The sequence below is a fragment of the Acanthopagrus latus genome, chromosome 21 (genome assembly GCF_904848185.1).
Source record: "Acanthopagrus latus isolate v.2019 chromosome 21, fAcaLat1.1, whole genome shotgun sequence".
NCBI classification, from domain to species: Eukaryota; Metazoa; Chordata; class Actinopteri; order Spariformes; family Sparidae; genus Acanthopagrus; species Acanthopagrus latus.
The window spans coordinates 18,573,596-18,585,688 of NC_051059.1; the positions used below are offsets into that span (position 1 = coordinate 18,573,596).

A 12,093-nucleotide genomic window follows, 5' to 3' on the forward strand; every position below is an offset into this window, starting at 1 on the left:
GGGGCGATGGTGGATGGCAGAGCCGGGCAAGGCTGGACTAAAAGACGAGGGTGAGTGGCGTGCGAAGGTTGGAGTTATCTCGGAGGTTAGCAGACAGAACGGCAGGCAGACGAGCAGGGGAGGCAGGCAGGCATGAGATGAGCCACTGTAGCTGAGACTGAGGGCAGGCTGGTGGCAACTTCATGTTCCTCAGAATTTGGAAGCGTGGATGTATTATTTAGACCACCACCGGTGGCACTCAGCCTTGCCTCCAATTTTGCCTGGTGGCCACTTGCAAAACACGACTGGCTGTATCCAGAGGGGCTGGGAAGTGAACCTGGAAGCTGGAAACTGTTGGTGTGTGCACCTGACCAGCAGTTCTCGATGTTTGGATCCCGTATCTTGTTCGACAGATGGATCCAGGAACCAATTTGTGCGTGTCGCCGTCACTGCAGTGTCTGCTGTCGACACTGACAGCAGCATGGGTGGCTGGATTGATGACTCACATTAATGCCGATCTTTATGTGATTCCTGATTTTACAAGTGAGACATTGGTACCACAGTAGTCAGATAGCCTAGATTAAGGGGGAAATTCACTTGAGCATCCGCCACATTTATGGGGGTAATATACAAACATTACTGTACTATATGGGTGAGATGATCAAAGCATTTAAAGCATCACTATGTAACTTTTTGGTCTCTGTCTCAGCCACTTTGCCCCCCACATCGCTTTTTCCTGCTCAAGGTAACTTCAGTGAGAGGGCAGGATCACAGCACTTCCTGGATAATGTTATCGTTTGATAGTGTTAGCCCACACCATCAGATAACAAAGGTGTACATTTATTAAAAGATATCAACACAAATCTGGAAGTGAAAGACGCCGGATACAATCAAACGACAGTATTAGCAAAGGAAGTGGTTGAATGTAAACCAGTGGCCAAATATGACCCAATGTTCGATCAGATTCTCACCCTTGTCACCTTGTCAGTTGCCAAAAAATACGGAAGAGGTAAAAGTTTGTTAGAATTCCTATGTTTGTACGACTTGGAAACCACAAACACAGCAGCATTACATTACCCCAGCATTCGAGCTACCCACCCTGAGCGTGACATCTGGGGATCACCGTGTAAGTACGGTCTCTGACGACTTTGTCTGGATTCCTGAACAGTATATCTATGGCTGGAAGCCCCTCTGACCTAACTGGGATCTGCGCCCAGGCCGCGTTGATGAAGCAGGCGGGAGATGATCCCCCGAGGCACGCGCAAGACAACGAAATATAAACAATTAATCGACAAGAGCACTAGAAATACAAGCTCCGACTACTTCTGGAGCGGAGCAAACGATCTGGCCCTAATTTGGTGAAGAGTGAAGAGTAGAAATACTGCTGGGCTGATGAGGCGATGGACGGCAGGTGGGCAGGGTTCAGCAGGTGTGCAAAAGCAGCAGGGAGCCCAGAGCCTGGAGAGTCGGAGAGTGACTGCCACGCCCACACTACAGACAGACAGACAGACAGATATGCAAACAGAGAGAGAGAGACAGAGGGGAGACAGAAAGCAGAGAATGTGAAATATTTGAGCAATGGGTGATAACTTTCTGTAACAAGAGCCAAAATGTTTTACCAACAGAATAAATATTTCAGTGTCATCCTCGATCCAAATCAAAAACGGACGAGGTCGGAGGCGGCATGCTAGGTTGAATACCTTCCTTTACTCACTCCTCTCATGCCCGAGCTTTACACTTATACTCACAAGTATCATTTGTCCGAGCTCCCAGCAAAAATTATATTTAAATGTAAATGATTTTTATGTGACTCACTCAAGGCAAAAAAAAAAAAAAAAAAAAAAGCTGTGCTGCAGGAGCCAAAAATCCAAACAAGTCCGGGGGCAACTTTTTTGAAGTTATGATAAAACAGCAATTGACGGCGTGTTAGGCTGACTTTGTGAACCAGCAACAAGGAGGAGGAGAAAACTTATACTCGCGGAATATTAGTCTACTGCAGAGTCTGTACAGTCTGTGTCTGCCTCGTTGTTTTGTGATGGACCCTATAGTTTTGTATTCCTGCTTCTTTTGGACTTTTATGAGCAAACTTTGAAAACAACCTCGCTGTAGAGAACTACTGCTGCAGTAGAACTGTGATTTTAACCCTTTCAGTTAGATCACTGTTGAAATGCTTAAATGATGAAGATATTACAAGTGAAGTCGTTTCCTTATAATCGTTTACAGGGCCTCTGTTTATAGTAATGCATTCATCTTAAAAGGTCGTTAGAAGTAGCACTATTTGATCTGCAACAGTGATTGTCCAATTAAAGCTTAGCAATCGTAACCATGCACAGCTTGCCTGTCAAGCTTTGGATTTCCTGACAATACGAATATGTTTGCATGGGGCTATAATGAGAGAGTCATTTAGGAATAGATTTAAGCATGTGTTCATTTGCTCTAACAATGTGAACTGCATTTTTTTTTTCTTAATGTCCTGCTGATTAGCCTGCTACCTGCGCGGTTCTGACTTTATTATTCACTCATTTATGATTTTTTTTCATTGTTTTGAAATGAAAGAAACATTTGCTGATATTTAGGACTGTGTTTTCAACCAACTCAGAAAATGTTGCCTCAGTTAGCTAGCTAGTGACAGCTAGCAGGGGCTGCAAAACATTTCCCTTAGAGCGCAAAAAAAAAAAAAAAAAATAATAATTGTATTGTTTTTTTATTTAGCCTCACTCTTCCTTTCATGCTCTGATTATGAAAAAGTGATAAAAAGATTATCCCACATATGTTTTGGCACTGGCGGACCCAAAAGAAGAGGGACGAGTGTTTGTGCAAAGTAAAAAAAAAGGTTTTGTTTTAACAATAAAAGGGACTGACTAAAGAGGAGGAGAGCAGGAGGAGACGAGCTGCAGCGTTAAGTGGTCTCACTGGGCTACAGGGACGTAGCAGGCAGCTCGTAGATGGAGCTGGAGAGGACGACGGAGAGACGCTGGAAGAAATCTGCACATGTAGCAAGCACAAACAGCGTTGAGCAAAGACACCCAGAAAGCACACCGGAGATCAAAAACACTGGTGACCAAGATAAGTCACAAGGAAAGAACACGGGAGGGGACTATGGCAAGCCGTTTTAACATTTAATCGAGCCACACTCCTATCTGTAATTGCACTTCAGATAGCCATAATAACATTTCCCCTGGTCAAAATTGTATTCTCACTAGTCAGAATGGTAATTAGATAGATATCCGCAATAACATTCTTACTAGTAGAAATGTTAGTTCAAATATCTACAACTTTGATTGTCCTTGTCAAAACTAAATTTAAGATATCTAAAAATCCTCAAAAAGTATAAGGTGGAGAAAAAGCAACAGGAAACGACAACAAACACAAGCGAGGATGACACATCACACATATTAAAAGAGCATTTTTGCAAAAATGAAATAGCATAACAGTATAATGATTATGTTGAAGAAAGTTGTCAGTCAGGTTCTCAGCCGGGTCATGGTAAATCTAGGTGCCGTATCGTTGGCAACTGGACCTGTTTCAGTTTCTCGAAGCTGTATATAAGTTGAATATAAGGATTAATTTAAAGAAGTAAATTAATTCAGTAGAAACATCAAATTGAATCTTATGGCGGGTCAAACTGAGTCAAACTGGTCAAACTGCAACTGTGAGATAACTACTTGTTGCGTTAGCTGTTGAACTGACAATAACGAGTTGGTGGAGAAAGGCTTATGAACATTATACACATACATATATATATTACATTTTTGTACTTAATTAACGATGAACACTTTTCAAGGCTGTAAATGATATCAAAAGAGCATCTATACTGAGGAGACACAGTTTTGCTCTTTTGCCACCTTACTTTCTTTTTTAATCTTTGCATTATTCATAAACAAGTTTTTTTTTTAAAAATCATCTCCCCCACAGGCCTTTTTACATAAACTAATGACTAATTGTGGAGTCTCGAATGTGAACCACCCCCAAAGTGTCATTTCAAAAGGCACAAACCAGAGACGGCACCGGCTTGGAAGTAATGGCACTATTGAAGTTGGAGTTTGACAGTTTGAGTGGAGCCCTGTCAGTCCTCCCTGTGTTGTCTCAGCGTGTTGGTTTTTCAAGGCAGAGCTGCAGATGATTTGGCACTATGGCGGGATGACAGGCTCTCGGAGCTCTAAATTTACATCGAGGAGTAAACAAAAACACATTTCCTGTAATTTTCGCCCTCGACGTGGATTAAGCCCCAGCATAATAAATGGGATTCAACCAGCAGCAGAAGTTCTTGAGAAAGGAACTGAAGATTGAAAATACTGTGAAAATATAACTCCAAGGGGCTTCGCTTGGAATCAGAGCACGACCTAGCCGCTGATCCGCAGAGATGATGACGTATGGATGGAGCGCAGATAAGATGCATGGATGGTATTACAGATAACAGATATAGATGGATATTACTGCGTGCAAATGACCTTAGCCGGGGTTTCATTCAAGAACATCTGCCCTTTTTGCACGAGCTATGAATCAGTATTTGGGACATGACCTTTAAAAACAATGAGGTATTTACCCAAAGGAAGGTGTTGGCATATTATGAGTGGTGAGGCGATGGGAATATCTCCGTACGGTCTGAGATTGGCTGTGAGCGTCTCCTTCAAATAGTTAAGTCTCATAATTACACTTCAAAGCCGCCATCAGATGTCTCATCCGCCTGTTTTTTTAAATTTTTTTTATCCTTCGTCCAAACTGACACCGTACCCCTCGCTCTCAGTATGTATATAAGCGCTTAATTTATTCAGCTATGTTTATTCAGTTTTTTTTTTTTTTCAGAAACACCAACCCTCCCCCGCTCCGTCAGACACCCACCGCCACCACAGAAACCTTCTTTTTTTTCACTGCACGCGGGAAAATGTGGGGAAATTTTTGCTTTTTAATTGGACTTCATGTCAATAAAGGACATTGTTGCTAAAGAGGAAACTGGAACGCGATTACCGGCGGCTTTTATTGTACAATGCACAGGCCGCCTCTTTTCATTTTTCGGCCCTTTGTTGAGCTAAGAGCAATGTTGATAAATGTCTGCCAGTGCAAAGTGCTCTTTGTGCCTCTGAATGAGGCTGTGCTTAGTATCAACAGTGTTAATGAAGACTCTTTGCCTGCACATTGCCACACATCAGTAATAAACGGTTATGAGGGATTTGCCTCTCCCGTCCCTGCCTGGCTTTCTGTCTGTCTCTTTGTGTTTCATTCTTTTCGTCTTTCCCTCCCTTTTCCCCCTCTCTCTTCGTCTCTCTTCCTCCTCCTCCTCCTCCCCCTCATCTCGCTCCCACTCCATCTTCCTCCATGCTTCCTCCTCTGGTCTGTCTGTCTCTCTCTCTCGCTCTCTCTCCCGGCTGGCATCAAAGAGGTGCATAACCTGAAATGAATGCATGTGTTAATCACCGTCTCCCAAGAATTAAATGATCTCCAACCACTCTGACAATTCATGTGCAAAAGAGAGCCTTCAGTATTCATAAGCACCGCGCCGAGCATTTACATGGATAACGGTGTCAAAACATTAAGTAGGAGGTTCACAGAAAATGGTTCTTGCAGGAGATCAAAACCTCTCAGTGTTCTGTGCGAATTGGTTTCTCCCTGATGTCTCTGTCGCAGTCTGGAAAAACGCATTCTGTAACCTAGAAAAATGCTGTTCATAAAAAATACAGTTTGTGTCGTGTTTTTTGTTTTTTTTTTTTGCTTTTTTTTTTTTGCTTTTTAGTTTTATCTGACTTTTTATTTTCCCTCTTTCCCATCTAATGACTAGTATGAGTCACCCACTGCAACAAACAAACGACATCAAGCAAACAAGATGGCAGGCAGTACTTTCAGGATTTATGAAAAATAAAGTACAGTTTGCTGAGCTGACAGGCATTTTACTCCCACGACGTGATATGGTAGCTTCATGAGGATGACATTAAAATGTGTACTACAGCTAAAAAAAACATTACCTCATGTTTTTTGTTTTGTTTTGTTTTTTTTTTTTGTAATTGTTTAAATCTGTAACAAGTGTTTTGTCACTTTGAGGGAAGAAACAAGTCCTAAAACCCAGAAATAAGTTAGCATTTGTGCACTTCTGGTTCCCTTATCTCAAAGTCACTGCCATATACGGTCTGTGGACAAACTTAAGATATTCTTGTGTTTATTTCCACAACATAAAACATAAATCAGTACTCTTAACACCCCACAAGTGTTTACCTCTCTCAAAAAGATTTTTGCTAACAAGCGGCTAAACATTTCGTATCAATTTGGTAGTTCAGAGCTTCCAGAGACTTGGATTTCACCAGAAGGTAAGTATGAAGCCATTTTCTAAATTCTTTTGGTCAGGAGGACGCAGCAATGTTGTTTTGCTGTGAAGCTCCAGAAATGTTTTACGGGACTTTCCATCAGCATGGGAGCGAGAAGATAACCACAGAATTTAACTGTGAAGGACAATTTATCCTTTTGTGGACTGAATCGTCATAGCTTCTTATGGTTTCATGTCTTTGTTGTGGCAGTTTGATAGAAATGATGTTGTTGCCCATGCTGTCCCACTTTGGACAGAAATAAAGAAAACCTTTTCGACGATCAGCGAATTGACTTTAAAGTCCAGTTGCTCAGACTTTTTGATCCTTTGAATACCCTGTGATCTGTAAGACAGAGCATCTTAACGGTGGAGGTGCAGGGATGAGCAGCAAAAGTCCTCAGAGTCATTTCGGCGCTCAGGAGGAGACTTTCCCCGCAGGGCTCAACTTGTGATCACAGAGTTATGATACAAATCTGTGAAATCGGTTAAAAGAAAAGGATTCTCAAACAGGTAACAAGTATGAAATGGGTGATTTTTGCTGCTGGGTTTGCGTTGTTGGAAAAGTTACCAATCATTTGGTTGCAGAAACAGTGGATAAATAAGAAGTGTTTTTTCTGATTTATGTCGAAATTATGGAAAGAAGCAGCTGCAGCTGTGCCCGACAGTGATTGAACTGTGTAAGTTAAATATGCAGAAGTATCCTGAACTCGAGGGACATTAAACATAACGTCTGTTGTAGATGAGCATTTACGAGTGATTGAAAACATTATCCCATTTCAAAGTGTAACATTTAAGCCTTCCTCCTTCACATGGCTCGAGTGGTCTCATTTAGTCAAGGCAGGGAAGTTTTTGTTGTCGATAATTTTGTCTTGTGGAAGGAGCAACAGCATCAAGAGAACTCGAGCAAGAGTCGTTAAAGCAATCAACAAACTCTTCAGAGCCGAGTGGAATTACTGAAGTAGTGCTGGAAGACAAAATAAAGGTTTCAAAGGCTTCAGCTGGCCGACGCATACTTAAAACTATAGATGCAGGAGAGAGAGCGACAGTGACCATATGGTCAGATGCGCATACTCCTTTGAGTTCAACAAGAACTGTGCTGAGTCCAAATGGCATCACTGTTAAAGACCTTCAAATGATGATGGTATAATAGTAAACAAAAAAAGAAAAAAAAAAAGAGCACTAAGATTCGTAAAATCCTGCATGAAATCATTCAAGAAAGACACATTTTGAAAGCATGAGACCTGATCTGACCCTTAGTTTTAAGGGTCGTTGACATCAACAGAACATATTCTCATCCTCCAATAGGCCCAATCACTCAGATGGGAACTTTAGAATGAGCAGGAAGAAGGGCAACATTTGAAATCAATGCGGCGCATAACTGCAACTCCATCAAGAGCCACGCCGATCAATGGGGTAAAAACCTCCGTTGCTCAGACACAATTCGCTTATCAGAAATCCATAGTGTAAAAGATCAGAGATTCGTTCGATGTGGACTTGTGTTTTTTAATCATCCAATGTTGGCACCAGCAGCTGCGGTATTGACTATCAGCAATAAAGGGAAGTTTGACAGAAGCTGTTAAAACACACTGAAAAGGAGCCGCTGAAACTTCAAGAAGAGAAATGATGCGTGTAGGTGGATGTTGAAGACCACGGAGCTCGTGTTAATTAGTGTGGAGGCAATCTAAGAAAAAGAACAAGGCCATACTCGAGACAAAAGGTATTGAATAGCTTTTTTATTTTTTTTTTTTACATTGAAAATAATGTTATGTAACAATTTATTTTCTCTACCTGAACAGCTTCAAAATCATGTTGATGCTACAGTGTCTCTTGTACCAGGCCGAATGGTGTCTGTCTCACTTGTTTCTGCACTATGTAACTTCAGTGAGATGTCAGGATCACAGTGTTTCATACATCTTATACGTATAAGTTTTCAACACATAACATTGTTTTGACGTATTGAGTTTTGTTTGTATTCAGTACCTCACGTCTGACCTGGTATTTGTATTGTATTTTTTTTGTATTGTTGCATTCAGAAAGTGTGAGGGGCGCCAAATCGCACAAATTTCCATTTTCTACAAAATGCTGCTTAAAAGTCTATTTACTCTCATTGTTTTAATCCTAAATATGTTTGACTTAAGAACTACCATATTTGATCGTTTTCCTCTCCTGCATTTAATGCAATAAAGTTAATAAACATATAAAGTTAAACATATTTCCATTCAGTACAGCTGATTGTGCGTCCACTGTCAAATACAGTAAGTAGATACTCTATTGTAGGCTCAGAGTTTTGACCTGACAATCCTCTTGTTAAGGGTTTTCCATACATACCAAATCATTACTTAATCTTTTTTTTTCAGTGATAATGAGAAATGCTAAAATCTATATTATAGTGTTAAAGACAGGCTGTTAAACAGTGTTTGTTGTTGGGTTGGAATTGATTCAAAGGTTCACAGAACACATAACAAGACATCTATACCAGCAATACTTTGAGACATGTATTCAAGTCTCAAGACTGCAATTAGGGGAAAAAAAACAAAAACAAAAGGAAAACAGTTCAGGTCAGATTGTTTGGAGCCTTGATGAAGACCTAAACACTGAAACCCGTTTGACCCTATAATGACTTGCTTCTTATGTTATGCTTTTTAAATATTTCCTGCATTGTTTTGATACTTTTTTCTTGTTTGGAGTGCCTGTATACTTACTTATCCCAACACAGTTTTTCATCTGCATTGAGTTACTTAAAGGAAGTACTCATCTCCTTTTTCTGAAACAATCAAGATCGAGTTTTAAAAAAGATTTTCTCAAGACTCTCGTTGGCGGTGCATTCAAGGTCCCCTTCAGTACTCCTGAACAAGTTGTTGACAGCAGAGGAGCATTGCACTGATGAGTCATAAACTCTGAGAGCTCAGCTCAGAAGGCTAATCAGACAAACGGTAGTGACACAATGAGTAGAAGATTCATGTTCAGTAGCTGACTATGGTTGCAGCCAGTGACAGACCGGTAACATGGGGCTGATGCCAGAGGGGCCTCAGCTCTCGTGTGCCATTTTGGCCGGTGTCCAATCAGAAAACAGTACAAAGATCATTTCTCTGGCACTATTTTGAAGTGTCAATAAAGTTTTATCCTGAAATTATACTGCTCATTTTCAATTCCTTCATATCTGTAAAATAGTTAACTAAAATCATAGTTTATATACCACATAGGAGTGTCTATATCACAGTCATGGTTACCTTTTATAGTCACAAACTTATGTCAGTCTGTATTGATTTGTACCAAAATTTCTTATTCAGATGATCAAAAACGTGCATGGTTTGAAATAAAACAAATCTACCTGCATTTTTAAATTTGATTGTTTGTTTGCAAAAGTTAAAATGAAGCAATGCCTTCTGGGAATTTTGATACTGACTCGAGTAGACCTTCTCCGTGGTTGTTGGAAGTTGGAAGTTGACTGAGATTAAGCTTGCAAAAAAATTAACGGAGGCATGAAGCGACACACGGTGGGAGCAGAGAAAAGAGAGAGCAATCTCAGAGAGCGCTGTTGTTGGCTGACGTAGAAAAATGCTGCAAACTGACTGATCCGTTTTTAAAATGAAGTGCAGCTTCAGCTAGCACTCGCGCTAATAATGCTAGCACTAATGTTAGCGACACAGCTGAGCCAGCACACCAGGGAGGAAGACAGGACAGAGAGGAATATGAGCAAGAGGAGGATGAAGACGTTGACATGGATAACTGCGTGACGGTAAGACACGTTTTTATTATGGAGCGGCTGGCTCTGCTGATTTATTAATTTGTTTTATGCATTGGGGTTGTGCATTGTTTGCATTGCAGTTTATAGCATGGGAGTTTATGTTCACCATCACTGGGGCTATCAGCAGTGCGTGTTCTTTACGTGCGTCAAATGTTGCACCCACACAGGCCGCTGGTGGGTGAAAATTTAGTTAGTTAGTTAGTTAGTTAGTTAGTTAGTTATAGTTATATACAGTTTCGGTTCCCTCAATAAAACTTAAGGAAAACCTCGTCTGAATTGCAAAAATCTCTGAATCTTTATTTTCATGCTGTAGTGAAATGAATGGAGAACAATGACCAGAAAAATACAAGTGCTTCGCAATCAAGATTGAAACTGTAAATCCGTAAAACCACAGCTATTGAGTAAATCTGTAAAACGCAGTTGTCCTTAAAAAATGTTTGATGTCCCAGGAGTTATTCCTCATTCTGCCTCTTATATGAAATATTATTTTGACTTGAGTTTTTACTTTTGCGAGATTTACTTTTTAACCTAATCTCCCAAGTTTGGTGTATCTGCCAAAGTTCCACAACATTAAAAATGACTAATCGGCTGTTGGAGCTCACACAGTGTCAGCCTCCTCAGGCAGCGTGTCTGTTTATTTCCCAGGGTGCAGTTTGTAAAGGAAATTGGTTTATACTTATGAGCCATTGATCCACAGAGAACAGTACAGTTTGTCATTCAGTAGGTCTCTCGGACAGAGGATGCAGAGATAGGGGAGAGTCCGGGGAGAGAGATACATCCAGATAAGTTACTTCCGCCATCGCTATCAGCGCTGTCTGGAAGGAGATACTGTTAGGGAGGATATGAATGGCTTGCCGCTAAAAAGATTTACCAGCCATGCTAAGTACATTGCTTTAGATGCTCAGAGGTCAGTGCGGGACGTGGGACTTTATATATTTATTTCTTATTTTCTTTATTGTAAGCACTTTTATTTGTCCTGATTTAGGATGTATTTTAAAAAAACTGGGTCGATTTTTTTTTTTTTTTCCTCACATGTGTGCAGCAGACTCCAAGAATCAGATGTTACGGAGCTCTGTTGCATTAAGAAAATGTTTCTGATGTAAATTTTATGAGAGGCTTTTGAAGCTCACCAGTTATGTAGATGAAGTCATTTTCAAAGTCTCCCTCTGCACACTTGCTGAACTAACGATTATTTAGCCATGAATATTAAAGAGTTGTGTCATCACGACGACTTTGTTAAAAGATATGAGAACATTTTGTTTGATGCGAAACACTTTACTGAATATTAGCCAGAAGTGGTGCCACACTTGGGGAGATCATGGCAGTTTGAAACACACTGAAGGTGCAGACGGACAGTAGAGAGGTGAACAATGCTGCAGGCGACGTCTGAGATGTCTCTCTGACCTTTGGATACCTTTCGTCCACAGTGAAAACTTAGAAATCTATTCACCGCACTTAAAGTTCTTTACAAAGGTGGAAACAACTGACTTTCTGCAGCCGCCCCCTGAGCCTTTATAGTCCATTCTAAAGGATTTGTCACTGAAAAATAAACATATGTCTCAGCTTTGAAATACTCCAGGTGAAAACTGGTCAAGTTCACATCCATAAAATGTTTTCTCTCAGACTAGTGGAAAGATATGGTTAAAAAATTCTATTTGTCTTCCTATAAGTGCACATTTAAAGCTGCTGTAATTATTTTTTCTTGTGCTAAAGAACTTTATACTCCAACAGTAATCACTGTTACAGAGTGTTTTGGATAGCAACCCATGTTACTTCCTCGCCCTGCTCATACATTAAATGAGAAAAGACATTTTCTGGTATCCCTGTCCCCTTTATCCAATCAGGAGAGGGGACTCAACAAAGAGGTGGTCCCATCTACTCGTAAACGCCAAGAGAGCATGAATCCCGTTGGCTGCTGTGTGGGGCGATTACTGCCATGCCTTCACGTGGTGAGGGAGGGGAAGTTAGCTAAAACTATGATAACAAAACAACGCTTGCAGCATCCTTAATTAGAAATGCAATACATTTTTTTTAACAGATATAAATGGAGGATGGCATGGTGATATCCATT

The 12,093-nt window shown here is 40.6% G+C and overlaps 1 protein-coding gene across 4 annotated transcripts in view; it reads left to right on the forward strand.

Annotated features, from left to right (window-relative positions):
* Positions 1–9,668: 9,668 nt before the first annotated feature.
* aqp4 (aquaporin 4) overlaps positions 9,669–12,093 on the forward strand; it is a 70,219-nt gene continuing 67,794 nt past the window's right edge. For all 4 annotated transcript variants that reach the window (XM_037084752.1, XM_037084755.1, XM_037084757.1 and 1 more), the window contains exon 1: positions 9,669–10,013. The gene's annotated coding sequence lies outside the window, so the exon portion shown is untranslated. The remainder of the gene's footprint in view (positions 10,014–12,093) is intronic.